The following is a 12,875-nucleotide window of genomic DNA, read 5'->3' as shown; positions in this document are numbered from 1 at the left end:
AACAAGACGTTGAGGTGGTAAAACCTGCTTAACCAAGCCATGTTTTCAGTGACTTACTTGACCTGCAAAACTAGTTGGTCAATCCGAGATAACCCATTACCTATTCCAAGTACTTACTTCGAGGAAATACCACCTGAATAGTTCCGTTCGCGAGGTTGAAAAGTTCAGTGTTTCTTCTAGGAAATTGCAGATATGAAAACACATCCACTCGAACAAGCTACAACGTCCTTTTTCTCCTTATCAGCAAGTAAGATTTTTAAATATAAATTGAAACTCTCGAAAGCTACAAATAATAATATTCTTAAAAAAAAAAAAAAACCTGTAAGCTGATGGCTACCTCGTCATTGATATGACACTCTGTTCACTAATCAATAACCAGAAGTTACCCCATATTCAAAGTACATTTTGACCATGGAAACGTCCTCGTCATCCCTCATCACCACCAAGACAATGCCGAGCATTAACAAGTATTAACAACAAATTATGAACTCTGCTATTACCAAGTTCCACTTATTGCGAAATTACAGGACAAATATTCATGCGAGAACGGCGCCATTTGACATCGTCAAGAAGTTTCATTCTATTTCCCTTTCTTTAACTTGAATATTGCCAAACTTACCAAGCAGTTTAGGTTTAGGTTATGAGATAACAAATCCGTTCATGCTTTCCCTGGAAATAAATAAAGATTGACTAATCTCAATTGTTGGAATTGCCCAGCAGAATGTTACCATTTGATGATAATAGTTTGATCTTACCGGCGGATGACACCTTTCAGATTCACGGTTAATTTGACAAGCTATTAATAACCAATGTCTCCTTAATTACGATGAAATAATTATCTATGCAACTCCAATTTTCAAGGGGATTTTAGTCATAAAAAGTAATTTTAAACTTTCATGGCATGTAGAAGTAATGCGTATTAATCATCATGTACATATATTAATTTTTATTTTATTTTTTTTGAAAACACAAGGTATGAAAACGCTGTTAAAATAGCATTTCCTTAATTTTTTTAAAAAAAATTGCTAAAATTTATTATTATTTATGTTTTTAGATTGTTTTGATATGCTAATTTTAAAAATAATTTTTTAAAAATAAAAAATATATATTATTTTGATGCATTTCTATGCAAAAATTACTTTGAATCGCGATCACTACTACAATTTCAAATAGGCCACTGCAACCCATGGCCTCAAGAGTTTTTTTTTATTAATTCTGAGGGATGTAACTCAACTACTCGAACTCTAAATTTGTTTCTTAAAAGTCATTAGTTCAAGTCTTATAAATCTTAGGGTCATTGGAGGTTTACATGGTCATTAACTTTAGGATCCGTAAAATTAGTTAAGATGTACGCAAGCTCTCCCATGAAGATTAAAACTTGAGACTTATCTTATAATCGTCGCCCAACAAGCATAAAGCATGAAACTCAAGAGCCCTCCCCTAAAAAATCGCATTTTTGCAGACGGCAGCTCTCTCTGTTGCTTTCCTACAAGCCCCGGTCATGACCAGGCATCCTGTTACCTACTTATCAATTTGGCCAGACCCATGTTTAGTTGCTTCTTTGTTAAGAAAAACAGAGAGATTTTTGCTGCTAACTATAGGATTATTGTCCTCGAGCTTTCGTGGCTACTTTGCTTATATTGTTCAAGGTTATTTAGACAACGACATCATTTTAAATTGATTTCAATTTCCTCTAACTCAGGTTATAAATTATATTGAATATAATAATTTTATTTAATTATATAATAAAAAAATAAATACTTGTAAAATCAAGCACCAACTCAATTTAGGGATGTTTTCGTTAAGATTGTAATAACCAATATATAAAGCTATAGAAAGAATAAAAAAAATCAAAAATTAAAATTTGTCATATGTCATTTTTATTTTATGTTTACATAAAAAATTAAAAAAATGAAAAAAAAATAATCATATATATATTTATTTGCCAATGGAAAGTGGACACATGAGATGGGATATTTAAAATAATTTATCATAAATACAATATCTTATAAATAAAAATTAATCGTTAAAATAATATTATATGACATTGGTAAAAAACTTGAACGCCACTACAAATATCTATAAATAAAGAACTTCTCCCCATCCATAAGGGACAAAAATAAATTCTTTTTGAAAATACGAAGTTTTCTTAAATACAAGCTTTTTAGACAAAGAAGCTCCTTTAAAAACTATGCGAGCATCTTTTATTTATATTTGAAATCTATAAAAAATAAAGTTGTAACGGTCCAAAAAACAAATATGCATTGAAATTTCAATCATAGAATCACGTCATGTATTATTCATTTCATGTTAAATAAACCCATCGGTACGTAGTCTGAGGCCCACCCATCATTTCCATGTTCCATCAAGCATAATATATAATTTTGATGAGTCATATTCATACAACAATAACGCTAAACAACAATAGACATGAGCATGCATACATATATAACTAGTCTAAAGTAGAGCTAGAAACAACAATAGGCTACAACTCCGGCCAAGTATGTGAGGTACCTGAAAACAACATACAGTTTGAGGAGCTACATTCAAATAACAAATAACGTATCTTTACATATTTGTTAGTACATTAAAAAAATTAAAAAAAAAAAAGGAGAAAAAATCACAAGAGTTTGGTGGCAAATTCATCAAACCTGTGAATTAGGTCACATGGTTCAACCCGTCAAACCTGTGAATTGGACTATAGACTTTACTAGGACTAATAACTTGATTTTTTCCCCAAAAATATTCTTTATTTAACTATTTGATAACAAAAATAGATAATCATAAAATCAAGCCCCAACCCAATACTGGGATGTTTGTCTAAGAGCGCGATGATCTTATAGAAACTGAACAAAAAATCATGAAACACAATTTTCAATCAACCTAATTTTGAATGATATTTAACCAGCTAAACCTATAAATCGGATCAACTCAGGTTAACTTGTCAAACTCATAAACTAGTTAATGGACTCCATAAAGTTTAATAATAAATTTTTTTTCCAAAATAATTTTTTTAGCTATATGATGAAAAACAATATATGATCACAAAATCAACTTCAATCCCCAAAAAAAAAAACATACACAATCCAAAAACTTAATTAAAAAAAATAAAAATCAATAACCAAACAAAGAATTAAAGGACCAAATATAAAAAAGAAAAAAAATTATCATAAATTATTATTGTAATTCATAGTTAAATGAATAAGATTGAATAATATTTTTTTTCCACTCCCTTTTTTTTTCTAAATCTTAATTATATATGTGTTCTATAAAATATTTTCATAATGACAATTTTTTTTTATCAATAGAAAACTAAGTATTTTTCTTGCTTGATTTTGAGGATGCACCTTCCACGTCAACCTAGTGTATTTAAAGGATTTTTTTAAAAAATATTGCTCTAGTTACAACCTCTTTTAAGGTTCAAGAGTCTTTTTGCCTCCAATCATATCTATTATACCATGTTATGTGGTGCTATTACTATGAAATTATATACATCAAACTATTTGATAATTAATTACCATGCTAGTAAAATTGTTATTAAACTTATAATTTAAATCAAACAATTTCTTTTTTTAAAAAAAATAAGAAACTAAATAAATTGCTTAAGAAATATTTTTTTATAAAAACCACACAAGTATCATAACAAGAAGTAAATAAAAAATAATATCAAACATTATATAAATTATTTTAGTAAATAGAACTACTAAATAATTTAATTAAAATCTAGACAAGGTAAAATCTAATATACTTGAAATAAAATAATCAAGGTTGGTTAATTTTAAAACATGTAAGGTTATTAACTATGTAACTAAATATTGGGTAATTATTATGTATAAAACAACAAAATGAAGTTAGTTAAATTTAAAATATCTAAGATAGTTTTTATTTTTAAATAAAATAAGCTTTCTTTTATCTAAAAGAAAAAAAGCACTTTTCATATTTTTTTAAGTGAAAATTATTATAGATTTAAACTATTTTATAATAATAATTTTCACTCTTCAAAGTTAAGCATCTAATTGTTAAAATCATGATAAAATACTTTTTTGAAGAATTTTTTAAACAAATCAATGTTTTCCCTAACACTTCTTGTTAAGAAACTGAGAAATTTACAATCAACCCTAATAAATCTTGAGACGGGGGACATCTATGAGATTACACAATAACATTTTTATCAAGTTGGAGAGATATGCAACTGATAATTCACCTTAATTGGATCATGCATAACCTTCTTTACATGATAACTTACATATATGATAATTAAAAGTCCTAATCCAAAATAACAAAAAAAAAAAAAAACTGTGGGGTTAAGTATCGATCTTATATATAAGTCATTTAAATTTTGAGCCTTGATGTTCTGATTTTATTATTTTTTCTATAGTTTTTCAGATTCCATATTTTAATTCATATTTCTTGCTTTTATTTATTCCTTTTATATTTTTATATTCCTAGTTATTTCTAAAGAGGTAAAGTTTTTTAAGAACTCTTGTAAACCTCTTAAAAAAACAGTCACCATATACTTTATTTTTCAGGAAATAAAATTGTGAATTCAGAGTTCATGTTTGTAATCTTTTTTTATCATTAAGCCTTCTGTGTTTTTTTATATGATTTTTATGTTATTGTTGACCTACCTAGCTTCCGTTAGCATCAAATGGCTTAGAGAATTCTTTTTATTATGCTTTTATTGATTATGGGTCAATTTTACATGTTGATTTTATTTGTATAAATCTTAATGACAAGCTATAAGTGTTGTATACAAATTGAAACAAGAAACATTAGTACTCCCTTCAGAGGAAAGGGGACACTTGGTTGCAACCCTCATTGATTTGTACCATGCTGACTGTTTTGTATCTTAAAGGCTTAAAGCCAGTGATTCTCATCGGCCTATGGGCCTCCTCAATAGGGCATTGGTTCCAATGGATATATTAAATGGAAAGGTAAAAGAAAAGGATAATTTTATTTTTACTTTCATATCTTATTTTTACAGCTCCAATGAAAAAACTTTATTGAAGAGTTAAAAAAATATTATTTTCACGTGAAAGAACTATTTTTATATATCAATTAAAAATATTAAAACTAAATTTCTTTAATATATTTTTAGTAAAAAAAGGGTTTTTGATTGAAGTTGTATTAGTTCTTTACAATGAATAAATAGTATTAACTTTTTTAAATGAGTTTTTTTTACCATAGAGTATACATAAACTAAAAAATTATATTTAAACCATTTAAAAATTTATATTACCAATTTAACACTTCTAAATAGCATTTCTGCTGCGAGATGCGTATGCTATAAAAAGCTTGGCAAAGACGACTAATTCAAAAGCTGAAGTCAGAAAGCTTTTTATATGATATATAGCAGCCTTGTAGAAAAATCAACCCTAGCTCCACCCTCCTCCATCGACACAGATTATTTGAATATTAACGAGAAATATTCACAGTTTACACAGCACACCGTACACCAAACTAAGAGAACACAACAGAGAACGAAGGGAAGGGAGACAAAATCAGAGACAAGCTTATTCATGGTTAATTTACAATCACAGAGATAAATTAAAAATATTTTATAACAAATCAAAACATGTTATTTCCAAATATAGTCGCCTGCTACGGCTAGGGCTAGGCAGGGAAGAACTTCCATCCTCTTTGGTGAATAAAGTGAAGTTATCCAATATACCGTTGTTCCAGTAGGTGAGTAAACATCAGGAACATGTGCAACCTTCAAATCATCTCCATTCTCTTCACTGGTTTGCAACGTCATGATGAGTTCTTTTGGCATATTGAAAAATTCCAATACCTTCAGCGTGGTCAGGTGTTCAATACCTGATGGCACCCTTTTCAATTCCTTGCACCTTTGGACGATCAGCTTTTCAAGACAAGGCATTGCTCCTTGTTGAACAGTTATCACTCTGAGACTCTCTAATTTATTTATGCTCAGGAACCTGAGCCGTTGAAATCCCTTAGCTTGGAAACACAGCATCTCCCCATCGTAAGCCTGTACAAGCTTGAGGTGTAGTAGATTGGGCAGATGCTGAAGAGATAGCAGTGGATCATCACTTAACCGACTCCATTTTAAAACCAACTTGACCAAGCTATCCGAAGAATGCAACCACTCTGGTAAACTCTGTAACCGTCCTGTCAGGTACACTCGCTGAAGAAATCGAGGAGGAGATGATAAGTTTTCCAAATCAATAAATTCACTGTCTGTGATTGAAGTGATGGATAAGGCACGAAGGTCTGTCAGCTTTGTAACAGAAGAACATAGAGCCTTCCCATGTTCCTTCCTGATCTTTACAATGCCTAACCGTCTCAACTGATTCAACCTTCCCAGTTCAAGCAGAAGATCACCGCCTTGATTTGCCTCTACAAAGCAGAGTTTTTGTAAGGATTGTAGGCTTCCGATTTGAGGTGGTGGTTGGAAACCATATTTGATGTGAATCCTGTCATCACAATCAATTTCATAACGGTACACCAAAAGGTGGCGAAGTTTCCTGAGCTTCAGAATCCCAACAGGCAATTCAGAGATTTGAGTATGTTTTAGATCCAACGTTTCCAGATTCAGAAGCTTGCTAATGGAGCTTGGAATGGAATTGACATTGGTGTTCCTCAAACTTAGATACTTTAAGAGGAAGAGGCTGGAAACTTTGCTGGGGAATTCCTTCAGAGGTGCTCCTTCCAGATCTAACACATTAAGCAACCTCAGGTGACCGAACGACAAGTTAGGCGCAGGAGAATCAGGACAAGAATCTGCCCCCCAAAATATGAGCACCGAACGAAGTCGAGAGGCAACATGTCTTCGTTGTATACTTGGCACGGCTTTATGTAATGACACCCGACGGACTTTTTCAGACCACACCATGCCTTCTTCCTTGGCTATTGCTACAAAGTCTTGGTCTTTTGCCTTTGTAATCATAATCTCGCGCAGAAGATCATGGATGCGGCATGTTTTGACGCGTCCATCACTGGCTGCCTTTACTACACGAACCAAGCTTCTTTTTATGAGCTCATTCAGGTAGTCTTCTGCAACTTCCTCTAATGTCATTCCTTCTTTTCCTTCCACAAATCCTTCAGCTATCCATAGCCGAATAAGTTTCATCCGCTTAATTGGATTACCTGCAGGGAAGATGCTGAAATACAACAGGCAAGATTTGAGATAGTAAGGCAAATCATTGTAACTCAGTGACAGTATTTTTCTCGTACTCATCAGTGTGTCGTTGTTTTCAAATCCAGCACCAAGGCTACGATGGACCATTTCCCATTCGTCTATTTTATTCTTGTCTTTTGCTGCCAAGACACCACTGATTGAGACAATTGCAAGTGGCAATCCCTCACATCTACCAAGAATTGTTTCTGAAATATTCTTCAAATGTGGAGGGCAAGTATTGTTCTGAAATATCTTTTTGCAGAACAAAATCCAAGATTCTTCTTGAGATAATGGGTCCAAAGGAAATACTCTGTCAGGGAAGTCCATACATGCGGTAGAGGCAACTTCAGTATTACGAGTTGTGACCATAATTCGGCTGCCACAGCTGTTGTTTGGCAAGGCATGTTGGAAAGCACCCCAGGCACTTGTGTGCCACACATCATCCAAGACAATCAGGTACTTCTTCTGTTGCAGAAATTTATTGATCACTGTCCTTAGCTTATCATAGTCCATGCTATCCACATCTTTAGGACCTGGTTTTCTGTGAACACGAAAGAGTTGTTGAATAATGTCTTTTAGGAGTTCCTCTTTCTTGAAAGATTGAGAAACGGTGATCCAAGCTCGGAACTTGAATTGTTTCTTCACATCTGGATCATCGTAGACCTTTTTCACCAAGGTTGATTTCCCCAGCCCTCCCATCCCAACCACAGAAACCACCTCGCGTCCTGATTTTCTTTCCAAAAGCCACTCGATCAACTGCCTTTTGGGTTTTTCAATGCCCACCAAATCAGCTTCTTCGAGCAGAAGGCCATCCCCTTGAGATTCCAGCCTTGAAATGCTGCTGAAGTTTGAGCCTTGCCCCATTATATTATTTCTGATCAGGTATCTCCGGTGTGCTTCTGAGATGCCTATTACTCTGGATTTGATGGCTCGGATTCTTGAAGCTATTTGATGGCGAGCTCTTAAATTCACAGAGTAGTCGAAACTTCTTAGGAGAGGAGCAAAGAATCTTTGTCCACGATCATGTGTAAGACGCAGCTTGAAATCATCAAGAGCATCTTCCATCTCGTAAGCAATATCTCTCACTTTCTTGACCAGCACTTCAAGGCTCGGGTCCCTCTCTTCCATGGCATCAGCAACTCTTAAAAAGGCTTTCATGAACTCCAGTTCATCACTGATATACTCAGCTTCTGTCCGAACCCCTGTCAAAAGCTGGCCCTGTTCTTCGAGAATTTGAGCAAGCTTCGAGAGGAGAAAGTTCACTGAACCTTCAGCCATTTTATCCCTTGCTTAAATAGCTAGAAGTTCGGGATCTGCTTGGTTACAAGATAGAGTTGGTTCTGTTTTTCAGAAAATTAACTGTATCCGAAGTGCTATTCTAATATATGCATTAGATTTGTGACAGGAATGGGTATGTCAGGGTATTTCTTTAAAGAAGGCTGGAGATGGGATTTTTGTTGTATGTGTCAGGAAACTGAGAATTTAGAAGCAGCTGGTTTTGTTCAGGGTTCAGGTTAAATGTCAGGCTTGGTTGTGTTTTTTTTTTCCCCTCAAGGAATGGAACTTGAAGAGAAGGTTGTTTGAACTGTGACTCTGAGACTCCAACTTTGGGCTTATATAGTTTTTTCTCGCATTAGGTCAACTAGCCATGGTTGTCATAGGAAATATTCAAGATCCCTGGTGATCAGTTATCTACACACCATCCACTCACTTATTTGCTTGAGAGCATAGTTTACTCAGAATTTTCGTAAGCAGGAATATAGATCTGTAGTTTTTTATTGTCTCTTCCAAAAATTGTAAATTCCATGAAATTCTCCAATTTGGCTTTAGTTACGCCAGCCTCAAAAGTATATGGCCATTTCTACCAATTAGAGTCCAGAGAGCTTAAATTACTTGCGCAGGGGAGTTAAATGATTGATGATCTCTCACTCGCTGAAAGTTCCAAGCAGCTACTTTCTCTTTCGTGGAAAACTTCATCGGCTGCTGTCACAATTGAAATTCCAAGGATCATTTTCATGAATGATGAGGCACCTAGGAAGCCTAATTTGTTTTCTTTTTTTTTTTAATAGAAAGGGATGAAAAAACCATGTATCTTAAACTCAACCATACCTAAGAGATGACTCGGGAAAGTCATGATCTAGAATCTAAACCGAGAAACCTGGGACTCAAACCCGACTCAAACCAGATTTCTAGTCGAGCCGAGCCAAACAAGACGTTCAGGTGATAAAACCTGGTTAACCAAGCCACGTACGTTTTCAGTGACTTACTTCACCTGCAAAACTAGTTCGGTAAACCCGAGATAACCCATAAACTTTTCCGAGTACTTAATTTCAGGAAATGCCACATGAATAGCTCCGTTCGTGAGGTTGAGAAGTTCAGTATTTCTTCTAGGAAATTGCAGATATGAAAACACATCCACTCCAACAAGCTACAACGTCCTTTTTCTCCTTATCAGCAAGTAAGATTTTTAAATATAAATTGAAACTCTCGAAAGCTACAAATAGCAATATTCTTTTAAAAAAAAAAAACAACCTGTAAGCTGATGGCTACCTCGTCATTGATATGACACTCTGTTCACTAATCAACAACCAGAAGTTACCCCATATTCAATGTACATTTTGACCATGGAAACGTCCTCGTCATCCCTCATCACCACCAAGACAATGCCGAGCATTAACAAGTATTAACAACAAATTATGAACTCTGCTATTACCAAGTTCCACTTATTGCGAAATTACAGGACAAATATTCATGCAAGAACGGCGCCATTTGACATCGTCAAGAAGTTTCATTCTATTTCCCTTTCTTTAACTTGAATATTGCCAAACTTACCAAGCAGTTTAGGTTTAGGTTATGAGATAACAAATCCGTTCATGCTTTATCTGGAAATAAAGATTGACTAATCTCAATTGTTGGAATTGAATTGCCCAGCAGTTTGTTACCATTTGATGATGATAACAGTTTGATCTTACCGGCGGATGCCACCTTTCAGATTCACGGTTAATTTTACAAGTTATTAAGAACCAATGTCTCCTTAATTACGATGAAATAATTATCTTTGCAGCTCTAATTTTCCAAGGGGATATTAGTCATAAAAGGTCATTTTGAGTTTTCATGGCGTGTAGTAGTAATACGTATTAATCATCAAGTACATAACCCGTATTATTGTTGATTTTTCCAACAACTTGTATGTGTATAGATACCTTAAATTTTTTATTTTTTTTTTGGAGACGCAGGGTATCGGTCAACTTTCGCGTATCATATCAAGACCGTATTTGGGAACGCAGTTGCATTCCTTAAAAATTTAATTTTTTTTTGTTTTTATATTTTCAGATCGTTTTGATGTGTTGATTTTAAAAATAAAATAAATATTATTTTAATATATTTTTAAATAAAAAATACTTTAAATCATAATTTCAAAATATACTCTAAATTTATGGAGCCCATGTCCCAAAGAGCGTTTATTTTTGTTTACATGAGGATTCAAACTTGAGACCTAGAGAAAGCCCAAGCTGATATCCCCTAGACCAACTTTTCAGGTTATAGATATATTAATTGGGATAAATAATTTCTCTTTAAGATGGCGGTCTTTGTCGCGGGGTGCGCGACGTCGCGGCGATCGTCCACCCTCAGGTGTGTATGGGGGGATATATCTGGTAAATATGGAGAGACAAGGAGTTCTTTGTCTCTTAGCAATAAAAAATGGTGTGGGAGTCGCCACCTAGTATTTTGGTTACTAGGAACCCTAGCTGGTCTCAGAGATCGGGCACGGGGACTGGTTGCGTAAAGGGAAGGTATTAGCACCCCAAGTACGCCCTACCTAAGGTAAGCTGCTTTGTTTGTTTGTCTGATAAAATTAAGGTCTCGTTGTGTTTCCTAGTTGTTGGTCCGTCTATGGTTCAAGAAAAGTCCTCCTCAATAAGGAGGTCCTTATCTTATCGGGTAAAACCTAACCGTTCTAAAAAAAACTATGTAAAAAACCATATTTTTAATATCAGGAAAAACATTTTATATATAAATTCGTAATCCCGAATACTAAAAGAAAACAAAAAGATTTTTTTAGAATTTTTGAAATATTGGCCTAGTTCTCATGGCTTGAATAAACTGGTTATTAAAGCCAAAATGCATGCTAATACATATATCGTTTTGAAATTTTCTTTGTTGTATGAAAAATATGATGTTGTAATATTTATATATATATATTGGAGAGACTAGGCCGTATTTTAAAACAAAACATTTTTTTTTGATGTTTTGACGTAAATCGGATATTTTAATACTGGGTTGATATTCTTACGGTATAAAAATATAACCAAATATTAATCCACTTTGATAAAAAATGCAGAAAAATCAACAATATTTTTTAAAAATATTTAGGAAATTTTTGAAAGCAAAAGACATTTTTATTTTGAAAATCTTTGATGTTTTGACGAAGACCGGGTATTTTAAAACCGAATTTGTATTTCTATAACATAAAAATACAAACCAAAATTGATCAAAAATACAATAAAATTACATAAAAAGCACATATTTTCTGAAATAATTTTTGAAGAATTTTGGTAAATTTTTATATATATATATATATCTATATATAAATAATCTAAAACAAAATAATATATAATATATAATATATAATATTAAATGGGCTGGGCTGGTCCGGCCCAACCAACTGGGCTGGGCCGGTCCCAGCCCCAATTGTTGCTGGGCCGATTTCGGCCCAAAATGGTTTGGGCCGATCTCGGCCCAAAACTATTATTTATTCTGGGCCAGGCCCGGCCCAGAAGACTAAACTGGGCCAGGATCCACCTGGCCCAGACCAAAACGGGCGGGGGGAATTATTTTCCCCCCCACCCCTGCATGCAGAACGCTATTCGTTCTGCATGCAGAGAAAGAAAGAAAATAAAACGCAAGGATGAGGGAGAAGGAGGGTTACCTGGCGCGGAGGCTGGTGGCGGCGTCTTGGCGAGGCTGTGGCGGAGGCCGGTGGCTCACGGGCGGTGGTGCTGCGGCTGTTTCCAGTGGCAGAGAGTGAGGTTGTTCCGTTTCCTTTTCCTCCCGTTTTCTCTCCTCTTTCTTCTTTCGGGTCACTTCCCTCTCCCTTCGTCCTCTGTTTTTTTTCGTTTTCTCCTCTCCCTCTTCTGGTTTTTTTTTTCTTCGGTCTCTCCTTCTCCTGCTTTTTTTTTCTGCCTTTTTTCTTCTCCTCTGTTTTTTCTTTCCTCTGTTTTTTTTCCGTTCTTCCCCTCTGTTTTTTTTTTCTTTCTCCTTCTTTCGGGTCTCTTCTCCCTCTTTTGGTTTTTTTCCCTATTTTCCTCCTCCCGTTTCTTCCCTTTTCGGGTCCTTTTTATAGAGCCAAAGCCATGGCCTTTTTTACAGCTCACATGGGGGGGGGCAGCCGGCTGGTCGGCCATGGGCGCGGCTGCCGAGGTTCGGCGGGTGGTGCGCGGTGGGTGGTCGGCCATTGTGCCCGGTCGGTGGGCTCCAGGCGAGAGAGTGGCCGGCAAAATTCAAACAAAAGGCATCCCTTTTTCCTTTTCTTCCCCGCTGCATGTTCGGGGGGGAAAGAAGGAAGATGAACAGTGTCGTTCAAAACGACACCGTTCTGCCCCTTTCTTTTTTTTTTTTTTTTTTTTTGAATGGATGAAACGGCGTCGTTTTGGATAAAACGCGCCGTTTCATTTAAAACCTGCAAAACGCCAAAACGCGCCAAAGTCCAAATCAGCCCTCAATCATCTTTTGTCCC

The 12,875-nt window shown here is 34.9% G+C and overlaps 1 pseudogene; it reads right to left on the bottom strand.

Annotated features, from left to right (window-relative positions):
• Positions 1-5,436: 5,436 nt before the first annotated feature.
• LOC133701455 (disease resistance protein RPM1-like) lies at positions 5,437-8,802 on the bottom strand (annotated as a pseudogene).
• Positions 8,803-12,875: the final 4,073 nt, after the last annotated feature.

This window comes from Populus nigra, chromosome 8 (genome assembly GCF_951802175.1).
Source record: "Populus nigra chromosome 8, ddPopNigr1.1, whole genome shotgun sequence".
In the NCBI taxonomy this organism is placed as follows: Eukaryota; Viridiplantae; Streptophyta; class Magnoliopsida; order Malpighiales; family Salicaceae; genus Populus; species Populus nigra.
This window is presented reverse-complemented; position numbering and strand designations above follow the sequence as displayed.